This window comes from Vulpes lagopus, chromosome 3 (assembly GCF_018345385.1).
Source record: "Vulpes lagopus strain Blue_001 chromosome 3, ASM1834538v1, whole genome shotgun sequence".
NCBI classification, from domain to species: domain Eukaryota; kingdom Metazoa; phylum Chordata; class Mammalia; order Carnivora; family Canidae; genus Vulpes; species Vulpes lagopus.
This window is the reverse complement of record NC_054826.1, coordinates 151,526,579-151,553,010: the sequence shown is the minus strand read 5'-3', so window position 1 is coordinate 151,553,010 and position 26,432 is coordinate 151,526,579. Positions and strand designations below refer to the sequence as shown.

The following is a 26,432-nucleotide window of genomic DNA, read 5'->3' as shown; positions in this document are numbered from 1 at the left end:
ACTTTTATAGCTGTGAGACTTCTATATAGAAATGGCATGTGCAAAATGTTTGTGTCTTGCCAGTCCATGCAGGGCCAACTCAAAGGGACAGACAGGAATAGTCATCTATTTTGTTACATGATCGTTAAACTGGGTGTGTTTACAAGACCGTCTGTTGTCAACTGCTCTTGGAAAACAACAAATAAACATGCTGAAATATCTTCTCTCTAAGGATGTTTCGGAAGTGAGAGTGAGAAAAACTGTAAGGGATAGAAAAGGTCATAACAGGAGTGGGTCCCTGATATTTGAGCATTTTTTCTCTTTTGTACCCTTCCCACCTCATAAATATTTACCAATTTCCTAAGTGAACTGTCCTCCCAAGTATCCTAGATAAGGGAAGCGGTAGGAAAGGCTCTCTTTCAGGTGTCATATGTCTCCCCCAACAAAGATCTGGACACAAGGGAAAGAAATATAATGCGAGGTACTGAGGCCCAATCCTTACAACATTCTTGGCACCAACCCTATATGTCAGTCTTATTGGTTATGGAAGGTTATAGACTACTTAGCAGTCAGGTGTTAACCGGCTGAGTCTCAGCTGTCACTACACTGTCTACCCATATTAAGAACCCAAGTAGTTTGTGTCACCTACGGCCCTTCAAGTGCTTATCCATGTGCTTTTCCAGACTTCTTAGAATCAAGGTTCAGGAAAGAATATTATTGCCTGTGCAGAGGTTTGCTCAGAGACAAACACTATTCAAGAAGGATGATAAGGTTGCCAGGTCAGTGAACGGATATCTGAGAAGGCAGTGGGAATGGTCTGTACCCCACTAGCTTCCTGCAGCAAACTCTAGACAAGTAACCCCAGACAACACAAACAGCCAGCAGCTTGCCTGTTTACTCCTGCTTGTCTGGACTGCAAATAAAGCAGTGCTTTATTCAGGATGATCAAGCAAAGGCTCAAGATACCCAGACTGAGCACCACTGAACAGGGAACTCCTTAAGGGCATGACCGCTCCTTCATCTCCCATTTTCCTTTCCTCGTGGGCTAACATACGGCATGATATACAGCAGATCCTCAGCTAACCTATACTAAACCAGAAGACCCCCCAATATCCCTCCTAAAGTGAAGGTTCTGAGATGTCTTAAAAAAAAAACCCACTAGAATACAGAGATAATATAAATTCTGTTGGCATAGAGGCTTCTAAATATAGTCAAATCTATTTTCTTTTTGTATGGATTATTCATGGCCAATTTTTATTTCTAGTGGGTTCTACCCTGACTGGAATGATGAAGAACACCATATCCCTTAATGGCACAATTGAATTATATTCAGGAAATGTGGTTATTTTAATATTATTGTAAACCAAACATAATTAAGAATGTGAATCTTTCCCTGGAAAATATCACATGACACACTCCAGAAGCAAATAGAAATGAAGTTTAGTTTACTTGATGATTTGGTTTACCTCTTCCACCCATTAGTTAATTCAAATGTTTAGTATTTAAGGCATCTATAAAAACAACAGAATTTTTCTCACTTTTCATTCTGGCATTTTAGCCGCTTGAAGGCACAATGTGGTGAAAGCAAATTAGGGACACGAACTGATCAAGACATGGGCTGATTTCCACAAACCCAAACCGGCAAAACAAACAATACTTCAGACCTTGTAATTCCCCATTTGGTTCTGGCTTAAATTTATTGGTTCAAAGAAGATGACTCCAAACCATGGAATCTACTCTGTGACAGTGATATTTATACTGTGTGATACAAATCTATGTAACAAAACTGGTTTGGGGGCAGGCTGCCAGGCTGTGTGTGTGTGTGTGTGTGTATATAAGAGAGAGAGACAGAAACAGAGACAGAGAGAATACAGGATTCAATTTTGTTTTTGTTTTTAAATTCCTATATATGCCACTTATTTTCATGGAATGGCTGAGGTTTCAAGGAGAGCTGCAATAAGGAGGTAAAACATCAAAGCCCTGGCAGGGGACCTGATCTGACAGAGGAGCAGTATGGGCTTTAGCTTGGCTGAGGGGATGAGAGAAGGCTTTCTTCTTTACCTCTGCATATGAAATCTACCTCCCCTCAATGACTTCTGAAAAATCCATTAGGTATTTGGTTGACATTAGTAGAGATTCCTGTCCTTAACATAATGGCAACAATATACAACTGGCATTCAGACTGTAAACATAATTAGAATTTCCTGGAGAAGGCTAATTAATACACAGAATTATAAGGAGTTTCACAGGTATTGTCAATTCAACAACTAGGCAAGCAAAGGAGGAAAGAAAAAAAAGCATATTGTTTAGAGAGAAGTAAAATTTTCAGATGATGTGATCATGTACATAGTCCACAAAGAATATTAATAAATGAACTTAGCAAGGTTGCAGATACAAGATTGCAGATGCAGTTAATCAAGTGTATTTTTAGATACAGTAGTCCCCCTTTATCCATGGGGGATATGTTCCAAGACCCCTAGTAGATGCCTGAAACCTTGGATATACTGAACCCTATACACGTTATGTTTTTTCCTATACACATGTACATATAATAAAGTTTAATTTTTAAGTTAGGCACAGTAAAAGTAATAAATAAAACAATTGTAGCAATATACTCTAATAAAAGTTATGTTAATATCATCTCTATCTCCCAAAAATCTCAAAATCTCCCTCTTTCTCTCTCAAAATATCTCATTATGCTGTGCTTACTTTTCTTCTTGTGATGATGTGAGATGATAAAATGCCTACGATGAGATGAAGTGAGGTGAATGATGCAGGCAGTGTGACATAGCATTAAGTTACTACTGACCTTCTGATGATATGCCAGGAGGAGGATCATCTGCTTCTGGAACCATGGTTAGCTGTGAATAACTGAAACCATTCAAAGCAAAACCACAGGTAGAGGGGGGACTACTATACTGGCAATAAACAAATGGAAAATAAAATTTAAAAAAATACCACTTATAATAGCACCAAAAAAATTAACTAGTTAAGGAGACTAAAACCACAAAATATTGCAGAAAGGTATTAAATAAGACCTAAATATACATTTGGGTCTTCTTTGTATGATTCAATATTGTGAATATGTCATTTCTCCCAAAAATGATTCAATATATTAGATAAACACAATGTGTAAAAGGTAAATGAAAAAAAAATTGTGACTTTTTTTCAAAGATACTCAGGCATACTATGCATACAATGGAATATTGTTCAGAAATAAAAACGAGAGATGCCTGGGTGGCTCAGTGGTCGAGTGTCTGCCTTTGGCTCAGAGTGTGATCCTAGAGTCCTGCGATCAAGTCCCACCTTGGGCTCCCTGCAGAGAGCCTGCTTCTCCCTCTACCTATGTCTCTGCCTCTCTCTGTGTGTCTCTCATGTATAAATAAATAAATAAAATCTTTTAAAAAAGAAATAAAAATGAATGATATACAAATACTGGCAACAACATGAAGGAATTTCAAAAGGTTATGTTGAACAAAATAAGCCAATACAAAACCTACTACCTGGCAGTAATTAAGCAGTGCCCTCATCTTTCCCTTGCCAGAGTAATGTTAGAGGAAGCCAGCTAAAATAGAGGTTTAATAAAATCCAGAGTCTCATAATATAATACCTAAAAGGTTCAAGTTTCAATTCAAAATCACTCACCACCCCAAGAACATTTCAGGAAAAGCACAATTTGAATTAAATTCAACAGATACCAACAACCAACAGATACCAACACTGAGATGACAGTAATGTTAGAAATTATAAGCCAAAGATTTTAAAGCAACTATCACAAAATACTTCAAAAGAGCAATTACAAACATGCTGGAAACAAGAAAATTGAAAGTTGCAGCAAAGAAAAAGATACAAAGAAGAACCAAATGAACCCATGGGACTGTAAGAAAAGTTACAATATTCATGTCATCAGAATCCCATATGGAGAGAAGAAAGAAGGTAAGGTTGAAAAAGCACTCAAAGAAATAATGGCTGAAAGCTTCTCCAAGGTGGCAAAAGCATAAACCTACAGATTCAAAAGCTGAATGGATTCCAAACAAGATAAACTTTAGGAAAGAAGAAAGAGCAACAGATAAGAATATGAATAAATTCAATACTGTTCTTTTCTTGAGTTTTCTAAATAATGTTTGACATTTGAAGCAAAACTTAAAATACTGTTTGATATGATTCTAAATGTATGTAGAAGTATTTAAGAAAATTATATTATAAATGCAGGAAGGTAAAGGGAAGTAAAGGAAGGTAACGTTTCTATACTTCACTCAAACTGACAAAATGCCAAAACCAACAGACTGTGGTAAGTTATATGTTACATACTACCTAGAGCACTCACTATAAAAGGTATACAAAGAGATATACTAAAAAACACTACAGGTAAATAAAAATAAGTTCTAACAACTGTTCAAGTAATTTGTAGAAAGTAGGAAAAAGATCATAGAGAAATGAACAAACAGAAAACAAAAATAAAATGGCTGACATAGCTCTAAAGTATCAATAATTACATTAACTGCAACGGTCTAAATATACCAATTAAAAGTCAAAGATTGCAAAGTGGGTTAAAAGTGTAACACAACTATCTGCTATCCCTAAAAACTTACTTCAAACGTAATGGTATAAGTAGGTTCAAAATAAAAGGGAAGAAAAAGATATATCATGCGAACCTCAGTCAAAAGAAAACAGGAATATCTACATTAATGTCAGATAAAGAGACCTCAGAGGAAAGAAAACTGCCAGAGACAGAGACAGACATTACAAAATGTTAGAAAGGGCCATCCAGAAGACAGCAATCCTAAATGGCTGTGCACCAAACCACAGAACAGCAAAATATGTGCAACAAAAACTGATACAACTGAAAAGGGAAATTGACAAATCAACAGTTACAGTTGAAGACTCAACATCCTGCTCTCAAGTCAGCAACTGATAGGACAACTAGACATAAGACAGCAAGGATATAGAAGAACACACCACCATCAACCAATAGCACCTAATCGACATTTATAGAACACCCAACAATGCCAGAAAATCCATTCTTCTCAAGTGCCCACAGAACATATACTAAGATACCCTGGGTCATAAAACAAACCTCATCAAATTTAAAAGAACTGGGGCAGCCTGGGTGGCTCAGCAGTTTAGAGCCGCCTTCAGCCCAGGGCCTGATCCTGGAGACTTGGGATCGAGTCCCACGTCAGGCTCCCCGCATGGAGCCTGCTTCTCCCTCTGCCTGTGTCTCTGCCCGTCTCTCTCTCTCTCTCTCTGTCTCTCATGAATAAATAAAATCTTTTTTAAAATTTTAAAAGAGCTGAAAATATACAGTGTGTTCTCTGACCACAATGGAATCAAACTTCAAACTAATGACAGAAAGATAACAGGAAAAGCTTCAAACACTTGGAAACTAAATGACACACTTCTAAATCCTCAATGGGTCAAAGAGGAAGTCTCACTTCTAAATCCTCAATGGGTCAAAGAGGAAGTCTCGGAAGAATGTGAAAAATACACTGAAATTAACAAAAATGAAAACAAAAAACATCCAAAGTTGTGGGATATAGCTAAAGCAGTGCTAAAGAATGCTTTTCTTTCTTAGATCAGGAACAAAGCAAGGACGTTCACTATCACCACTCACTCTTATTTAACATAGAACCATAGACATTTTTAGCGTTTCCATTTATTTGGGATAAATGCATACAAACATATATAACACAAGGCACACACCCCTAAAAGTAATAAAATTATCTTAAAAAGCAGATAAATGCTCATCTTGTCTCAGATGTCACCACTTCCAGTAAGTCTTCCCGGACCCATCTATTCTAGACACTGCACTCAGTATTTTTCTCAGTCATAATTCTTATCACTGTTACATTTGTCTGTTTATTTTTTTCCTGCCCTTAATCCCAGTAGACTATGGTGTAGTGTCTAGCACACTGACCTCATGTAGGCCTTTTATCATAAGAGTTGGCTCAATAACAAGGCAAGCTAAAGTCAAAAGGGAATTGTCAGCAAAACCTCAACTACCATGAACTTTTGTGGAGCAAATCCACCTCATTGCCACTGATTTTAGAGTCAGCAGACAAACCTTTGAATCCTGATTTTCACTGTTTTTTTTTTACCTGGGTACCAATGTGGGAATCTCTGCTCCTTTCTTTCTTTAGTAGTTTTTGTGGGAGATGGAAGCAGTGTCCGTCACCCTCCAGGTTCCTAATTTTTTTTTAATTTTTTAATTTTATTTATGAGAGTCACGCAGAGAGAGACAGAGAGAGAGAGAGGCAGAGACATAGGCATAGGGAGAAGCAGGCTCCATGCACCGGGAGCCCGATGTGGGATTCGATCCCGGGTCTCCAGGATCGCGCCCTGGGTCAAAGGCAGGTGCCAAACCGCTGCGCCACCCAGGGATCCCCAGGTTCCTAATTTTTAAAGGCATTTCTTGCTTGGCATTACTCCTTTCATGAGAGTTGCTCTTTCCGTTTCTCATAGTTTATCATCTCATTGAGCTCTACATAAGCCCTCCCCCCATATCCCCCCACAACACACTAGCTGGATCATAAAATAGACTATTGAACACAAGAAAATGGGAGGCAGCCTGAGTCCTTCCTCCTTGGTCCACAGTCTCAATTCAGGGTTGGTCATCATTTCCAATGCCTGCCATGAGTTCAATTCAATTATAAAAAGATACTCATTATACAGCAACACAATGTCATTGAGCCCTACGAGGTTTATTTGACCCACATGCAAACAGAAACTCTACAAGCTCTCAGATGTCTATTTGGATTCACTTTTTACTATGCATGGTACTTCACAGTGTATGAGATAAAGGATTTACCTCACAGCCATACCACTGGAAAGAAAAAGCATCCTCTGGCAACTGAGAGTTTTCTGAATTTCAGTAAGGTAATGAAAGATGATAAAAGAATGGAAAGCAATGGTTGTAGTAGAGCATTAGGCTAAAAGCAAGAGCTATGTGGTCAAAAGCCCAGTTTAGATCAAGTTTTCACCATGTACTAGTGTGCAATCTTGGGCAAAATACGTAATCTCTTGGAGCCTAGTTTTGCTGCTTATAAAATGTGAATATCAACTACTGTCTCCAAGGATTGAGATAAGACCTCTCATGTCACTGGCACACAGTAAACACTCCATAAAAGGCACTAGTGATTGTCATAGTCAACTGTGTCTGAACTTATTCAGCATTGTAGTAATGTACCAAGATCCGTGGTGCAGGTGCCTGCAGTCTCCTGGAGAGCAAAGATTGGAGACAGCTACTTATGGAAGTAAGAATAAGTAGCAAAAGACTCCGATACTCATGTATGATGAAGTAAACTCAAAATTAGTAATTAAGGGCCGTGTCTATACTCCCCAAATAAAGTGTCGTATTTTATTTTATTTATTTTTTAAAGATTTTATTTATTTATGTCTGTATGTATGTATGAGATACACAGAGAGAGAGAGGCAAAGACACAGGCAGAGGGAGAAGCAGGCTCCATGCAGGGAGCCGGACGTGGGACTCAATCCCGGGTCTCCTGGATCACGCCCTGGACTGAAGGGGGCGCTAAACCGCCGAGCCACCTAAACTGCCCAAAGCGTCATATTTTAAAATCAGAAAATGTACTTGGCTGGTGCCTTTACAGACCAATGTGCAACTTATAAGATGACTGGAAACAAGGGACAGAGTCACTGGCCTTCACACTGTAAATCCTGCGGATTATTTTAGCTTCAAGAACACAATGGAAATATGATATTTGGGAAATAAGGCTGAGGACATTCCAGACAAAACTATAATAATTTATTTTACTAGCATATAAAATAATATTCCCTATTATCTCCCAAAGATGTAAGAAGCTTAGCTTTTACTATTTAAACTTTATTTTCTAAGAGTGCATTTTCATAAACTTCAGAAAAGCTATGCAAGATTTTTGAAAATACCAAGGTGCTATATTTTATTCTCAAGTACACAAAAATCACCAAGCCAGCCAAAGAAGAAAAATCCTGCTTTGTTCCTAAAACCACAGTACTCTTCCTAGGAAGGTGAACCCACCTCTTGTCTATGCCATCACACAGGTGTTTGCCATATGAGAGCTGGTATCTTCTATTAATGCCATTCATGTTAATTTAGTATTATTGGGAACATATGACTGCCCTATAATAAAGTGGAAAATGAAGGTCTGGGTAGAAACATCTTGGGAAAACTCTGCTATTCATTAATACAAAGGATGAGAAAGCCATCACGTATGGTTGGTGATGTGAGAATATGCTATGGCAATGCTGGCATACTGTGAATCTCAGTCAGAGCTGGCTCAGGCACCAGGTGGTGCTGACATTGTAGAAGTTCTGCTGCCTGTCTGGTAGTGGTGCCCAGTATATCTCTGGGCTTCACTGTGGTTGTGTGTGAACTGCTCATTTAGATAGGTATTGTGATGGAGGTGAGGAGGGGTGTGGAATGGGAGAGCTGGAGAGTTCTAGGCCTCAGAGAACAGAGAAGCTCTACAGCCACACAGAGCTATTACTGGTAAGGAGAGGCTCCAAAAAGAGGTGAAGGCAACAACTGTGGAGTGATGGATGTTGCTCACACCTTGTACTTCTTGCACATTTGGGCTCAGCACTAGTCCTATTGCCTGAAGCTGAGTTAGGAGCAGACTTAAAAAGCTCATGGTACCCTGAAAAACAAGTTCATAAATTCTCTGACATTCCTCCAGCAAAAGGTGAAATCTAATTCCTCTTCCCTTGAATATGGGCTACCTTTAGTAGCTTGCTTCTAATTAATAAACAGTTGTATTGCATGATTTCGGAGACTTGGTTAGATTAGTCAATACAGCTTCATCTGGCTTTCTCTCTCCTTTTGTCTCTCTCTGACCGTCTCTTAAATGTCCCGAGCCAACATATAGGGACCACAGCAATTCTGACATCATCATACTGGGAAGATCACAAGCAAATCCACATAGATATGGGGAGAAGGGCCCGTGGAGCCTCAGTTGTGGCAGTCTCCAGCTGTTTGAGTCTTTTCAGTACCACCTGCCAGAATTGTAAATAATTATTCTTTGAGTCATACCAGCTGACACCAAGCAAGGCAGTGACAAGCTATCCCCACTAAGTTCTGCCCAAATTGCAGATTCATGAGCAAATTAAATTCTGTCATTGCTTTAAGTCACTAAATTTTGGAATCATTTGCTATGCAGCATGAAATAACCAGAACAAGGATTAGGATGATAGAAGATTTTCAAAAGGCCCTTTGCTTTTGAGGTATGACATATAACATCTGGAGAGCTCTGCTGAGCCAAGGGCAGGCCAAAATATAACTTCTTATGAGAAACTAGTGGGGAAGGTGAATAAAAAGTTGTAGAATAGGATGATAATGAAAAGGGTGGGTTTTTTTTTTAAGTAGACTCCATGCCCAGCATGGAACCCAATGTGGAGTTTGAACTCATGACCCTGACATCAAGAGTTGGACACAGTGCCAACTGTGCTACCCAGGCACCCCAAAAAGGATAGGTTTTGGAGTCAAGACAGACCAAATCTGAATCTAAATAACTCCAGTCTTCACTAAGTTTGTGATCTTGGTCAAATTACTTAACTTTAACTTGTCTGTCTGGAAAATTATGATAATAGAATAAAATTCATAGAGTTTTTGGAAGGATTAAATGAGCTGACAGTAAGTACTTAATGGTACTGTTATCACCATTAATTAATGGTGACTATTATTATTATTTAGGCAGTTTTCCAATCATTGCATTCAACCATAATTAGCAGTGCTGGAATACTAATGTTCCAGCTGATCCTGGTTACCAGTGCATTCTAAACAGGCAATTCCACCAATTAATTGAGATTTTTCCACTGTGTCCTCTATATTCCCATCACTGTGGTAGAATCATGGAAACTGCAGTTGTAGACTATCACCCTCGGAAGCCAACAGTCTAAACATCCCAAAACTGGAGTGGCAAGTTTCAGCTTCCCAAGTGTCTGATGCAGTTATGACCTCCAAGTCTTCCTGCCAAAGGGCTAGAATGCTGTGGAAAAGACTTTTATCACAATCCTTAGCAGCTATAGAGATTTCTGAATATTATACATATCGTGAATATGTAGCCATCAATACATTATACATTATGCTCTATTTTCTGATATCTAATATCTATTTTCTGATATCTAATATTTAATATCTAATATTAATGTATAATTTCTGAAACTATCTGCCCTTTAAAACAAATTTTAATTGCCTAATTACTATACACTAAAAAGTGCTTTCTATGTAAAATTTAGAAACAATTCAACATACAATTTAACTAATACTTGTTGAGTGACTATTAGGACCTGGTAAGATCTCATAAAACTGATTAAACTGAAATTTAAATCTAGCAGAAAATCTAGGATCTGATAAGGATAATAAGATAATTCTTTGTTAATGAAGTTCAATAATTAATTTTCCTATTTTAAGAAATATTAACTTTAAAACAATAATATAAAAGCAAATTTTAGTATTAATTCATAACGCTAATAAGACCACAGCATTTTAAATGCATGTGTTCCAGAATGGTTCAGAGAGCGGCCTTTGATATGATGTCTCATAACTCTACATAAAGGAGTTTATACTTTCCTGGAAAAAAAATGTAGTTTTTTTTTTTAATTTATTTATGATAGTCACACAGAGAGAGAGAGAGAGAGAGAGAGAGAGAGGCAAAGACACAGGCAGAGGGAGAAGCAGGCTCCATGCACCGGGAGCCCGACGTGGGATTCGATCCCGGTCTCCAGGATCGCGCCCTGGGCCAAAGGCAGGTGCCAAACCACTGTGCCACCCAGGGATCCCAAAAATGTAGTTTTAATTAAACAGATGGATAAGTATCCAGGCCAAAACAAAGCAAAAGTTAACATGGGCTTTAAAAACCTTAGTTTCACATAAATTTTGCCTAGCTATGTAAGATTTTGTCTTTCTATTACTTTTGACAGTATTGAGTATCTGATATTTATGAGCATTAAGTAATCTGAAAAGAAACACAAAATATTATGGATTTGAGGCATTTTGAATATCTATTATATTTTTCCTAATCTAGAGCATGCTTTTTCTTTAAGGCAAAACTTGATTTTTTTTTTTTTTCCAATCCTTGAGTCAGATCTGCAATTTTCTTTACAGGTCCAAACAACTCCATCCTCTTTGGCAAATAGCCTATCTCCTCTCCAACTTTCCTATATCTCTTTAAAACTGATGTGCAATACTTAAGTTACACTCTGAGCTTATAGGGGTCCAACCAGTGGTGAGTAGCAGCAAAGGATCCCTGTACAGTTCTATGAATTGTCTCCTGGAACTTGGAAGTTTGTTTCCCATCTCTGGCCTAACACAGTAATACTCTCAATAACTCTTGTCTTTGAAGGGGCTGAAGAATGTTATGTAAAACTATTCAAGCTTCAACTTCTCATAGGTCAGAAATACCCAGGGCTTTGGTTTTTAATGTAACTTCCTTAGATAAAAACCAGTTTCCTTTTTCCAATCCGGGAAGTGGATGTCTGTAATACAACATAAATTACACAGTTTCTGATTTTACTGTCTAGACACCATCAACCCCTTAACACTACCTTCTCTGTCAAAAGTCTGGGCAAGGCCCAAAAAAAACTGATGTCCAACTAAGCTCGGAAATATATTCCTTCCAACTAAAGCTGGCAGGACTCTGGTGAGCACATTTGAAGCCAACAAAAAAGTAGAGTTGGAAAATTAAGAATGGTTAAAAAAAAAAAAGAGGGCAAGTACAAAACCCTTTCACAAATTAACAAGGCTCAATGGCATCAAGTACTTGAAAGGTTTCCATCTCCACCTCAACTTCCAAATAAAGTAGAATATCAGCTTTGGAGATCAATGCAGATGTTTTTATAGCCTTCTCATTCTCAATAGAGGTTCTGCTACCTGACAAACTGATAATGAGAGAATTAAAGTGCATGCTCAAGAGGACAGCTATGCTCACCTGAATTTTTACAGCTCGTCTTGTCTGAGCTCAAAGTATCCTACAGTGAAGATTAGAGATTAGAGTTTGGGAAAATAAGGCAAGAAATCAGATGCTTGTTCAGGGATAGAGAGTTAAGAACTGTTTGAGGGCTGAAGATTCATTACCCTTCTTGGATCACCTAACTGCTTTCCCTCTGAACCAGTCGAGGAAATGCTATATTATCCTAATAATAATAGGAGTAAAAACAGTAATGGCAGCTATCATTCATTGAGTGACTATTCTATGCAAGCACCATACCAGATGTTTCATATTTACTATTCTCACAATGCACAGCTTTGAATTATAAAACATGTTTACTGCAGAACAGGAAGGAGAAGGTCTATCTTGAATCAAACCTCTAAGGATTATTTTCTGAATTTTCAGAAGGTTGATTTTGATGATCTCATGTTTACATATAGCACTTTAACAATAAAAAGACTACATATTTTAAAAATTTCATCTTCACAAAAGCCTTAAGCAGCAGGAATTATTATCTCTATTTTACATATGAGAAATCAACATTCAAGGAGACTGTGACCAAAGCCACACACTCATAAAACAAAGCAAGGGCTTGAATACAGGTGCTTTGATTCCAACTCCTGTGTTCTTCCCATTACACCAAAGTTGCCACCTACTATATGACCCCACAGAATGAGTCCTAAGAATATTGTTCATGCTAAGCTATATAGAACATAGTCTACTCAATGCAATGAAATATTCATTGAGCACCTACTGTGTACCACATACTGTGCTCAGGGCTGAAGGCTCAGAAGTGAAAAAAAGGGAAAGTGGTGATGTAGGAAAGGAGTCCAGATTAGTGAGGGAGAGCACATGCAAATAAATAACTACAAAGAGCACATGTGCTAACCAAAGTACAGAGGACATAATAATTCTTAAGAGTCTGTGAAAGTTTCAAGGAAGGAGGACATCTGAGCTAGCTTTAGTAGAATGAGTTCAGGTGTTCAGGAGGCACTCTTTTTTAATCATCAAGAAAAAAAGGTAAAAGATTACTGCTTTGTGCAATATGAGTGCTGTGCCCAAGACCAAATATTTAGGAAGCTGGATAATGTGGCTTTGAAGGCCAAACCATAAGACATCAAATTAGGAGAGATGGTTAATGTCAGAAATAAGTGAAGATGCACAAAAGAATAAAGAGGATTCTTCTCCTTCCTAAAGGGTATGTGCTCAATGAAAAGATCGTGTTACATTCTAAGGTCAAATAAATCATTCCAAACAGTTAAATGTCATCTGCAACTCTGACCATTTGTTACAATGGCAAACCAAAATATTACAGCCCAGTAAAGATGTCTGGAATGTCCAGATGCTTATTGTCTGGTGCATCTCTAATTGGGGCTGGTTTGAAGTTGAGACACTCATGCTGACCTCTATTGCCCCAGAGATTCCTCATGAAATCTACTATTAAAGTGTTTTTGGATTTACTTTTTAAAAATATTTTATTTATTTATTTATTTGCAAGAGAGAGATAGCATGAGCAGGGGGAGGGGCAGAGGGAGAGGGAGAAGCAGACTCCCTGCTGAGCAGGAAGCCTGATGCGGGGGCCCAACACAGGTCTCAGTCCTAGGACCCCAAGATCATGACCTGAGCTAGATGCTTAACTGACTGAGCCCCCCAGGCCCTACTGGAGTGCTTTCAGAAACAGGGAACATCTGAAAACCAGCCTTACTCAGTAGTTCATCTTCATTTCCAGTCCACCTTTTGTCCTATCCTTTTGCAATCTCACTTCTGAGGCCCCATCTCCCTCTCTCTACATCCCCTTCAAACCTCTCAACACCACTCCCAATCATCTAGTTTAAGACAGCATCATACAGATGTGTTGTTTCTGGATACACAGTGAAGATCTCATTTCTAGCCATTTCCCTCTTTCTCTTTCCCTCTTTCTCATTTCCCTCTTTGTCTTTCTTCTTCTCTCTTCCCATTTGTTCTTCTCCTTCACAGTCACCACTCTCCTTGCAGCAATAGCTTTTCATACTATGCCTTATTTTTCACCTGGAGGCATGAGAGAAGGGTTATAGGATAGGCCATCTTTCATCAGGAGAGAAAAGGCAGTCATCATCACCGAATTTTAAAACTCGAAGGGAAAAAAGACCAGACGGGGCCTCCTCATCCAGAGCATTTTTTTTTCACTACAGTTCAGTGTTCAGATTCACTTATAGCAGGAGGTAGCTAGTCATATGTGAGACACCAACAGTTGCCTATTTATTTACATGCTGGAATCTGTTCTGTCCACAGACTCTGCTGCTTTGAGCAAACCTTCTCTAGTCTTTGTGCAACACAGCTGAATGAACCAATACTAGGTGTCTGACAAAACTCAAGTGTATTCACAGGCTGACCAACTACCTATAACTAGGCTGCCTGGCTCAAAAAATTAGTATGGGCCCATAAGACTCCCCATTTGGGAGTTGGAAACGGAGAAAATGTAAGTCTGAGTCACACTGATATGGTTAGGGGGATATGAGGTAAATTCTGGACCAAAAGGAAGCTGAAGTTATTCAGAAACAGAATAAGACAAAGCAGATCCACAGAGAAAAGAGAAAGCAGGAGGAAAAGAGACCTTCAATGTACTGAATGATTTTGTGGGTTCAGTTTGGGTATATTGTTACAAGTTCCTTCTTATTCTTGCAGCAGACATGGATAGGTTTCTGTTGTTTTTCAACAACCTAAAATAATCTGACTAGGATGCAAAATCACTGACCCACTAATATGATTGCTAGTCCTAGCTCTGGAGGTAAATCTGATAGCTCCCTATCTAGTTCCAAAGCTTGCCAAAGATTCAAATTGAGTTACCAGGAATTGTATGTTTAGTCAGTCTGAGTTACGCAAAATGTTAACCAAAAGTTATACTGGCCTTTGTTGTCTGAATTTCGACAGGCTAATCCTCAGTGGAAACACTGGAAAGATTTCTCTTCTGCAAAACTACCCTCTTCCTTTATAGTCAATCATCAAAACAAGCCAGCTCTGCCCCTGCATTCATCACTTTCTCTAACTCAAGGAAGACATGGATACCTGGTGCAGTGCTGTATTCCGTAGTAAATATCAACCAGTTATGATTGGGAGCCAGAATCTTCATCATCCTTTCTTGTGGGAACATCAAGATCTATTAGTTTGAAATTGTTATCCTGGATCGTCAATCAGAGTTCATGTTTTTAGCATTCCTAATCCTGGTTCCTAATTCTCTCCATCACCTCTGTTCTAAAAGATAAAGAATGTCAGGAATTAGGAATTATTAAGAGTGAGACATTCTGAGGATCTGGTTTATTTCAGAGTTCTACAAGGGATTCACTTCCTCCTCACACCACCCACCTTTGTTTACAAATGAATGTCTATCACTCTCCTTCAGTGCCAATATTCACATGAAAAACATCTACATAAATAAGTGGTGTCATAATCTGAAGAAATGTGCTGTGCATCAACAGGGGCTCTAAGTTCCCACTATGGTTCAGGACACTCTAATGACTCAAATGACCTTTCTGCTAAAGGATCTGCATCACTTCCTTTGTTCTAGTTTTGCACTATATGGAATTACAATAATGTGAATAATTTTTCTTCTACAGAAAACAACACAAAACACAGGAAATCTACAAAAACAGTTTTGACAATTGAGATAATCACATTTTAATCTGTTTAATTAAACACAGCAAGATTACTTTTCTACCAGGAAATACCATTTTACTAAATTGTACTAAAGTCAGTTTAGTGAAATTTCCAAGAACAGATTAATTTCTTAAACCAAATCAGAAAAATAGCATTTAATTGATAGCTAATTACTACGGGAGGTGGGAAGAGAGAAGGAGAATTAAAGGTGTGTCCTAGTCAAGTCACTTTACCGCAAACTTTCTAATAAATTAAACCTAGCAGATACTTCTAAAACAGAAGAGCTTGTGTTGGATTTGAGGTCCAGTCAGCAGAATGGTCCAAGAGGGCAAGGTCAGTGATCAGGGAAGAAGGGCAGAAGGAAGAAGAATCAGAATGGCAGTGGCATCAGAGACTCCAGCAAAAAGGAGCAGTCTGATGGGTCCACCCCAGCATAAGGGCAGGCTGGTGTTTGGCCTAACATTTACCAGGCTGGCACAACATGGCACCAGAATGTTTGGCAGTAAGCTTAAGGAAGTCTCCCATACGGGACACTAGAGGTCAGTTTCGAAGTCATTCACTGGGGATCCAGGCAAGAAATCAGAGCAAAGGAGATCAAGATATAAATACAGTTAATGGAACCAGGGCACAATTTGAGCATCTGAAATGAACAAGTGTCATGTCAGAACAAGGCCAACAGCTGAAATGATGAGGCTGACCCAATACTGACTATTGACCATTGACCTATGACTGAGGGGTCTTCTGAATCCATCTGCTAATAGCCTAACTGTTCCAAGAGCTCATAACAGGATCAAGGCAGATGATGAGAAGGATGGATTTAAAGTGCTGATGTACAATAAATACAGATAGATGATACGCTGTTGATTGTTGTAGAGGGAAGAATTAACCAGAAGAAGGTAGGTTGCCCAGGAAGGGATCTATAAACCTAAAAACTAGACCAAGGCACACAGAGATAGATAGGTAGAAATCCAAGCAGGTAGACAGAATGAATATCCAGAGAGCATGGTGGCAAGAATAAGTGGGAGGTGAGGATGAGGGTTAGGAAAGAGGTGTGGCAATGGTAGAGAGATGGACATTGTAGGGTCCAGAAGTCAGAGCAGATCAGAGACAAGTCCCTATGGGGCACGACTCTAGTCTTCTTGAAGGAAGAAGGGATATTCATAAGAACAAAATCAGAGCTGTCCAAAAAGGATCAACGGTGTGGGAAAGTATTCATTTTCTTGAATATAGATAACATTGGTCCTAAGAGCAAAACTAAAGAGAGAGGAAGGATAAGGAGCCAATAGCTTAACCAAGCCATTGGTTAAGCCAAAGAAGTGTCTTAGTTATGGGGTTAAGGGATGCTGGAACCTAAAGCCATGCATGTCATCATATCCTCCCTCTTCTAAGGTATACAAAGACAGTAAGACCCAGGCATGTTTCTATATGTACCCTGGCTCCCTCAACTAAAACTCAGGTGTATAGGAATTAGACACATTTGCAGCTTGCTTGAATTATGGCTTGTATTATTGATTGTGCTGTTGATCTGGGGTCTATATTACCAAATGAGACACATACAAAGTCTAACATCTATGTCAAAAATAGCGACAATCTATTTCTTTCATGTATTACTCACATAATTTTTCCTTTGATTTGGCTCCGGGAAAACTGAGCAAGAGTTAGTGTGGGTGTATGATGGAATTAACCCTTGTTTTTTACTCTAGAGAGCCAGGGGAGTTTCCTTCCTTGAGCTGGAGCCATCCTAGGATTCCTGTTTAGATTCTTACTCAGCAAGCCCTTCTGTGTTTATAAGTGAAGGTCAAGGTTCTCCATGGGTTGCTTAGCTATTTGGCAAGGATCCCTGCCAACAAATACCAAGCCCAGATGAAATGCATAGCTCAAGATGCTAGCCAGCTTCTCTGTGATTCTCCCTGGTATGAAATATTTTTGAGCTAGCCTCATGGATGAGGGGTAGACGGATGGGTAGTTGTTGAGCTGAACCTATGTCTTCCCCAAGAGAAGCCTTTGTCTCATTCTTCTCAGTGTCCTCACTAATGGACTGAACAGCTGCCTTTTGGGGGCATCAAGCCTGTGACTTTGGTGTTTGCATCAATGGGATCTCACTAACCCAAATTCCCTAATGGTTGGCAAGACAGTCTGTGCCTTTTCTGTGGTACAGTGGCCAAATGTCCAGGCCTTGGAATCAGAAAGACCTGGCTGTCCATCTCAGTTCCACTACTTAACCTTAAACAAGTCATGTAACCTCTACTCAGTTTCCTCATATATGAAATGGGGAGAGGGAGGTTACTATATGGGTGAGAGGAAGTAGGGTAAACAAAGCAGCAAACATAGTACAAAGTAAGTGGTGGTCACATGTGCTCTTGAAACCTACCTAGCACCCAAACTTTTTTATAGGGTGCATATTCTGATATAATTAGTCTCCTGGGTCTAACTAGAGGTCTATCCCCAGAAGTCCCATAAAACAGTTAATCCCTTAACATGGGGCACACTCAGTGCCACTGCCATAGATTCTACTATCAAAGGTCTGACAGCCAACTCAGGCAGGCCAGGGTACTCCAAGAGCTGGTTCTAAGACTTCTACAGAGGACTGTGGGATGGGGGACCCATCTCCAGGTATTGTGATGATGTGGCAAGGCAGGCTGTGGCCCAATTCCTAGAGGTGCTGAGATTACAGTTCACAGGCAGCCACTACATAATACCTATAACCATGATTTTATACTGTGCCTTCACATTCATGTTTTTTTTCCATTTAAACCTCAACACAATGGAAGTTGGCCAAGAGCAGCATTATCCCCAGCTTACAGACGGGAATCCTGAAGTCCATAGCAATCATCTGCTAGCCCTGAGCTATACAGCTTTTAAGTAAAGGTTTTAAGACTTCCTAGTCCAGGTCCCTGTCAGTGCCAACCTACTGCTTTACTTGTAATATTTATTACTGGTAATATTTATTATCTCTGGCAATATTATATTACACCAGTTATTTATCATTTGATTGATGAACATTTGCTGCCTACTATTTAAGGTCTATCTAAGAACAGATATTCAGGCCCTTTCCAGTGAAAAACTTATTTTCACAACTTTATGAAGTAAATAATTTTTTCCTTTGTAGCACTTACTAATTTTAAATACACATATATTTGTGATTATTTTATGTTTGCCTCCCCTGTTAGACTCCCCAGTTAGTTTCCATTGGGGCAGGCATCCTATTTGTTTACTTTATCAGTTTTACATAAACAGGCATTCAATAATAATTAAGTTAATAAAAGTCATGTTATCTTTTTTTACAGAGTGACAAAACTATACCCAAAGTTTATTTGCCTGAGTTCACTTTACTAGTAAGTAGTATCTGGGTCTTTAGAGTTGAAGTTTTAAGAGCAACCTCTATCAAGCCTCCTCCCAAAGGCTTGTCAGAGCTTAGTGATCACAGTGCAAGTGACAATGGTCAGATCTCATCAGTCAGAGACATTTTCAAGAAAAGCCAATAATCTCTAGTCCGTAAATTTTAAAGTTACTATTACCATTATGTACAATCTATCATTAATCATAACAGTGTTACAGTGTAAACACATTTGTATAAGGCATCACAGTATTTGGAACATTTTGATCTTCAACATCCTTGGGAATCAGGAAGAAAGATATTTTACTGGAAACTAAAACTTGTGAAATGCCCAAGATGATACAATTGAAAAGTGAAACTAAGACTCAATTCCAAGTCTAATTTTACCTTGCAATGTAAGAAGAATTTTTAAAGTTTTTAATGAAAAACAGAGAGAATCCAAATAAATAAAATTAGAAATGGGAGAGGAGAAGAACAATTGACACCACAGAAATACAAAAGATTATGAGACTATTACAAAGGATTATATGCCAACAAATTAGACAACCTGGCAGAAATGCATAAATCTCTAGAAACATACAGCATTCTAAAACCAAATCAGAAAGAAATAGAAAATGTGACCTACTACTAGCAACAAAATTAAACGTAATAAAAAAAACAACCTCCCAACAAATAGAAGTCCAGAACCAGATGGATATTCAAGTGAATTTTACCAAAAATTTAAATTAGAGTTAATACCAATTTTCCTCTATTTCAAAAAATAGAAAAGCAAGGAAAGCTTCTAAATACATTCTATGAGGCCAGCATTACTCTGATACCAAAGCTAGATAAAAATGGTCAACAAAAGGAAAACTACAGGCTAATATCCCTAATAAAACCTGGATATAAAAATCATCAAGAAAATATTAAGAAACCACACTCAACAACACATTTTAAAAAATCATTCACCTTGATCAAGTAGGTGTTATTCCAGGGATGCAAGGATGGTTCAATATTTGCAAGTCAATCAACATAGTACATCACATCAACAAAATGAAGGACAATAATCACATGATCATCTCAAGAGATGCAGAAAAAGCACCTGACAAAATTCAACACCCATTCATGATTTTTAAAAAGTGGTGGATTTAGAGGAGCCATAACTCAACATAATTCAGGCATATGAAAAACCCACAGCTAATATTACACTCAATGGTGAAAAACTGAGAGCTTTTCCTCTAAAATCAGGAACAAGACAAGGATATCCACTCTCACCACTTTTATTCAACATAGTACTGGAAGTCCTAGATTCAGGAGACAAGAAAAAGAATAAAAGGCATCCAAATTGGTACGGAAGAAGTTAAATTGTCACTATTTACAGATCATGATAATACACATAAAAAAACCCTAAAGACTCCATGAAAAGACTATCATAAGTAATACATGAATTGAGTAAAGTTACAGGAAACAAAATTAATACACAGAAATTGGTTGCATTTCTATACACTAACAACGAAGTAGCAGAAAGAGAAATAAAGAAAACAATTCCATTTACAATTGTACCCAAAAGAATAAAATATGTAGGAATAAACTTAACCAAGGAGATGAAAGACCTGTACTCTGAAAACTATAAAACACTGATGAAAGACACTGCAGATGACCCAAATGGAAAGATATCCCATGTTCATGGACTGGAAGTGGCCATGCTACCTAAAGCAGTTACTGACTCAGTAAAAACCTTCTCAAATTACTAACAGCACTTTTCACAGAACTAAATGGTCTTAAAATGTGCATGGACCACAAAAGTTACCAAATAGCCAAGGCAATCTTGAGAAAGAAGAACAAAGTTGCAGGTATCACAATCCCAGATTTCAAGACCTAATACAAAGCTGTAGTATTCAAAACAATATGGTACTGGTACAAAAACAGACATATAGACATGGAACAGAATAAAGAGCTCAGAAATAAACCTATGATTGTATGGTCAATTAATCTACAACAAAAGAGGTAAAAATATTCAATGGTGAAATCACAGTCTCCTCCACAAATGGTGCTGTGAAAATTGGACAGCTACATGCAAAATAATAAAATGGATCATTTTCTTACACTCTACACAAAAATAAACTCCGTATGGATTAAGCACCTGAAATCACAGGAGACCTGAAACCATAAAACTCCTAGAAGGAAACATGGACAGTAATTTGTTTAACATCAGTCTTAACATTTTTATAGATCTGTCTCCTGAGGTAAGGGAACAAAAGCAAAAATAAACTATTGGGAGTAGACCAAAATAAAAAGCTTTTGTACAGCAAAGGAAACCATCAACAACAACAAAAAGGCAACTTACTGAATGGGAAAAGATATTTGCAAATGATATATCTGATAAGGGATTAATATCCAAAATATAAAGAACTTCTACAAATCAACACCATTATAACAAATAATCTGATCAAAAAGTGGGCAGAGGACCCAAACAAACATTTTTCCAAAGAAGACACATAGATGACCAGCAGATACATGAAAAGATGTTCAACATCACTAATCAGGGAAATGTAAATCAAAAACACAATGAGATATTGCCTTATACTTGTCAGAACGGTAGTTGAAACAAGACAAGAAATAACCAGTATTGACAGAGACATGGGGAAAAAGGAATCCTTGTTGCATAGTTGGTAGGAATGTAAACTGATGCAACCACTGTGAAAAGCAGTATGGAGGTTCCTCAAAAAAATTAAAGATAGAATTACCATATAATCCAGTAATTCCACTACTGGCTATTTAACCAAAGAGAATGAAACATCTAATTCAAAAAGATACATGTACTCCTATGTTTACTATAGCTTTACAACAGCCAAGATATAGGATATAGAAGCAACCCAACTGTCCATCAATAGATGGATAAAAAAAGATGTGGTGTGTGTGTGTGTACACATACATATATACACACATATATGTAATGGAATATTACTCTGCCATAAAAAAGAATGAGATCTTGCTATTTGTGAGAATACAGATGGTCCTAGAGGATATTATGCTAAGTGAAATAAGTCAGATGAAGACAAATACCACATTATTTCATTATACGTGGCATCTAAAAAAGGGAACAATAACAACAACAAAATCCAAAACAGAAAAAGACTCATAAATACAGAGAACAAACTTATGGTTGCCAGAATGGGGGAGAGTGGAGAGAGACAGACAAAATGGGTAAAAGGGAGTGGGATATATAGGCTTCCACTTTGGAATGCATAAGTCACAGGGATAAAAGGTACAGTATAAGGAATATAGTCAATAGAATCACAATACTATATGATGACAGATAGTAGCTATATCTGCAGTGAGTATGGCATAACATACAGACTTGCTGAATCACTATGTTGTATACTGAAACTAATGTAACATTGTGTGCAACTATACTAAAATAAAAATAATAACAATACTGTAATAATGTTGTATCCTGACCATACTTATTGTTGTGATTAAACACAGTATAATGTATAAAATTTGCTGAGTCATGTTTTATTACTTAAAACCAATACTGTGTTAACCATACTTCAATAAAAATAGTAATAATAAAGAAAAACTATATAAAATAAAACCTTTAAAGTTCTTAAAAATGGAAACATATTAAATGTACAAAGGTATTAGAAATGTGAATTCAAATTTAAACACTCATAAATGACTGGTTCAATATCAAATGGTAAATTTAAAGGCAGAGATTCTCTAAGTACTCATTTACTTAGAAGATCAGGGGATGAAGAAGAATTATAGAAAGAGCAGTATCTTTTGACTCAGTTGAGGATGATTTACTCCTAAAAAAGTGCAGCGGAGAGAAAGCCAGTGCCCCCACTGTACCTGCTTCGATAGCAGCACACACAGGTGCTGCGGGACTGGCTCAGGTGCCCATTGAGGCTCAAGCAGAGGTTCTAATGGTCTTCCCAACCTCTTGGCATGTTTCAAGTGGAGCCAGCATATGGGTGTAGAATACAAGGGCTATGGGAATCCCAATTGCCAGGCAAAGTCTTAATGTCTGGGCAGGCTACAGGCAGCAAGCCTGAAGCCAACAGGATGGAGATCTTTAGTTTCCAGGGTGAGAATTAGCAAGAAAAAAGTGCAGTCTCAACCTCAGGGGCTTAAATTTCTGCTCTCTAGAAATACAAAAAACAGATAATAACAGAAGAGGGTGGATTGATGACTGACAGAAGACCTACTCTGTGCACAGTACTACTAGGCACCCTAACATGGTAATGCATATAGGCACATAACAAAGTTACAGATGGTCAAAACCATCCCAGTTTTTACAGATGATGAAACAGATTCTCAACTTGCTCAAGGCTACACAGCTAATAAGCAGTGGAATGATAATTTGAATTCATAGCTGTCCTTCTCCATCCCTGAAGGCAATGGAAAGAAAGAGAAAGCACAGCCCAAGGAATGTCACAGGAATCAGTCAGCCTTCAGAAGCAGTTTAAAAGCCTGTGTCTCTGGGTACCAGACTTTGTGTGAGAGGTGTATATGCTGGGAATGACAATGATTGAGGCACCTGAGATGATCTGGCATGAAGTGCTTCAAGTGAGGATGGATATAGGGAGTGGGGCAAGCTGAAGATGCAGGTAGGCAAATTAGGGGGGAGTAGGGGAAAGGAGTATCAGTGGAAGCGAGGCTGGGGTCAACAAAATGTAAAAATGTACTGGGCTCTAATGTGGCCCTTTTAACAATAGGTGTGCTTTCTCAACACCTGCTATCCTGGCCTATAGTAACACACCATCCTAGTTTGGTTTACAAATGAAGATACCGTGTCTAAGTGTATGGAAATACTCTACAGCATTTATGTGAAGGAGTCCTTGATATTTGAAAATGCCTACTTCCTGGGAAGAACCCCAAACTCACTATCTACACTGTTTGTTTTTCTTCTCTTCCTTTCCATCTCCTGCATTTTGCTGCATTTATACAAGTGGCTTTACCTTCCTACTAGGTAATAAAATGAGACAAATTGCCTATTTGTTCAATGAAAGTCAGTGCCTTTGACACATGTCAAAATTCTATTGTTCCTGCAAACAGCAAAGAATGTCAATAAAAGCCAGTGTTAGTACTTATTTAAGTTTTATCTTGGTGTCCTAGATAAGTAGATTTCAATGGCAATGTCTCACAGCAAGAAATACACCTTACATCACCATCCACAACACACAAGGAAAATGTATGTGTGTATGTGTATAAATGAAACAATAACCGGCTATCTTATGGGTAATGCATGTACTCTGGTATTTTCAATTCTAGTTCATTTACAAGAACAAACAAAAGGCAGAGTGACCCACTAGGCGGACTTTATGATTGACTTACGAGTTGAAACTGGTAATTTGAAAATCACTATCCAGATTCAGAATAAAAGGAAAAATTCATGGTGTTACAGGAACTCCTCAACAAGAAGAAAGGAAAGAAGGGTAAGAAAGCTCCAGGAACTGTATACACTCTTTCTCCTCCATTGAGAGCTCCAAAAAAGGGTGAAATCAAGAGGAAGGAAGGGTAACATGGAGGTGATTACAGGCTGAAAGAGCCCACTGTAAAAGCAGAATTCATTTAAAAAAAATATTTCTCCTGGCTAGTGGTCTGCCAAAATAATATAACTCAGGAATCCCTCTAATCGGTTTTGATGACTTGCATTATTACCAAGCACTATTCACAAGGAAGGCATTGTTAGAAAACTGATTTTATCCAAACTTGATGCTGAATGTGTATAAACTCTGTGTGTGTGTGTGTGTGTGTGTGTGTGTGTGTGTGTGTGTGTGTTTAAAACAGTCCAAGGGACAGTAGCTGTTACATTCACAGAATTTCTAGTCATTAGGCTGACCTCAGGGCAGGCCGAATGTTTCAGGGAGCGTGGATCGAATCATAATTGAGCCCTCAGCCACACTGAGGCCAGTGGGCTATAGCTTGTATGTTTTTCTGCATTTACTTTCAAAAAAAATGTTCTAAGCTAAATCACTATTCCTTCTCCTCCCAAGAAGCTTTTCTCTCGGGACTAGTTTAGAAGCAATATTCATCCTCAGTTTTTTTGCAAACCACTCAGAGGCTTCAGTTATCCAACTCAGTGATCACAAAGATAAATGCCGTCATGGACATGACAAATGCATTATCCATTTTTTTCTAATATGGCTCCAAGATGCACAACTCCAAGGCATTTCCCAACAAACACACAATTTCCCCAGTCACCGCCGTGCTGTTTTCCTCTAATATTATTCTTTTACCAAAATCTTCAAAACACTCCTTTAGACGCGGACAAAAGAGCAGGTGTGAGAGAGTACACTCCACTCTTAGTACTAGACTGCTCAGCTGTGCAAAGGGGGGGTTACCACGGAAAGTCAGATGCTCTGTTTCCTTGTAATCACAGACTAACTTGTTACTCACCAAATACACTTTGTCAGAATGAACCCCAACTGGTACGTCAGTTCCAATGACTCATACTTCATGAGCACCAATGCTCACAAATACTGCTGAAATGGGTTACCTGGGGAAGAAAATTAAATTTCCTTTGGGCATTCTTCTGTAAAGGCTGGATTTACACATATTTAGTGTTGCAGAGTGTGAAAGAAAAATGGTGATACCAGTGATTTTTAAGGTCCCTTCTAGGCCCTTAGGGAGTGGTCTGAGAATGACATAAACATTATAATTATGTTTTAGGACATTCTGTGTTTTGACACATTCTGGGGTTCTTGAGGAAAAAAAAAAAACTCCTGAGTTTCCATCCCCTAATGCAATGAAAATCCTAACATTGGACACAGGCTTTCTGAGGTCATTGCAGATCTCAGCTTCCATCTGGAGGCTGCCGGTAGGAAAATGCAGAAGTCAACCCCTCTGGATGCAATTTGTTCAGTGATTCAATTGTGTATTCCCACCACAGAATCTACTTGCAAAAAAAGGAAAAAGATGCCAGTTCAAATGGAAACTATGCTTGCCTGTCTTAATCAATGTAATCTTCCCTTAACTGGTTTAGAATGTCACCAAAGGAGAATCAGCTTCTAGCAAATGATGGAGTTGACATTTCCTCCTATTGTTCCTCAATTAAGCTTCACCACCACCCCCAAAAGACAGGGTTCTAAATAGCCAGAAGGTTCCATTTCCAACCTACGCAAACAGAAATCAAGCATGACTTGATATACATAGAGAAACAGTTAGGGATTTTGACCATGATTCCCGGATCCCAACTGGACAACCGGCATGGTACTCGAGAATTTTCATAATGAGGCTGAGAGGTACAATCAAATTGAAGGAGATAGAGTGGGTTTTCACACCTTTCTTTGGCAGTGACCTATAGTAAGAAACATATTTTATACATGTAATTAGTAAACATAGAAACACATATGTATACAAAGAAAAAAGTTTCATGACATTTTATTTATCTTATCATGCTGCAGTGCACTCTGACATTTTCTATTAATTTTGTTACAATAAAAATAAAAGGGCCGGTCATGACCCACTAAATTGATTTCATGACCTCTCTATGGTAAAAGTGGCGAGCAGCACTTTGAAAACATGCACACACACAACTGCATAAAAAGCCTCGTCTTGAAGCTGTGCTCTAT

The 26,432-nt window shown here is 38.3% G+C and overlaps 1 protein-coding gene across 3 annotated transcripts in view; it reads right to left on the bottom strand.

The window, feature by feature from the left end:
* Positions 1–26,432, bottom strand: part of DDAH1 (dimethylarginine dimethylaminohydrolase 1) — a 134,456-nt gene that overhangs the window by 97,041 nt on the left and 10,983 nt on the right. The window contains exon 1 of one of the 3 annotated variants that reach the window (XM_041747719.1): positions 25,258–25,306. The exons of the other annotated variants lie outside the window; for them this stretch is intronic. The gene's annotated coding sequence lies outside the window, so the exon portion shown is untranslated. Of the gene's footprint in view, positions 1–25,257; positions 25,307–26,432 lie in introns of those variants that run through there. 3 annotated transcript variants of the gene reach the window in all.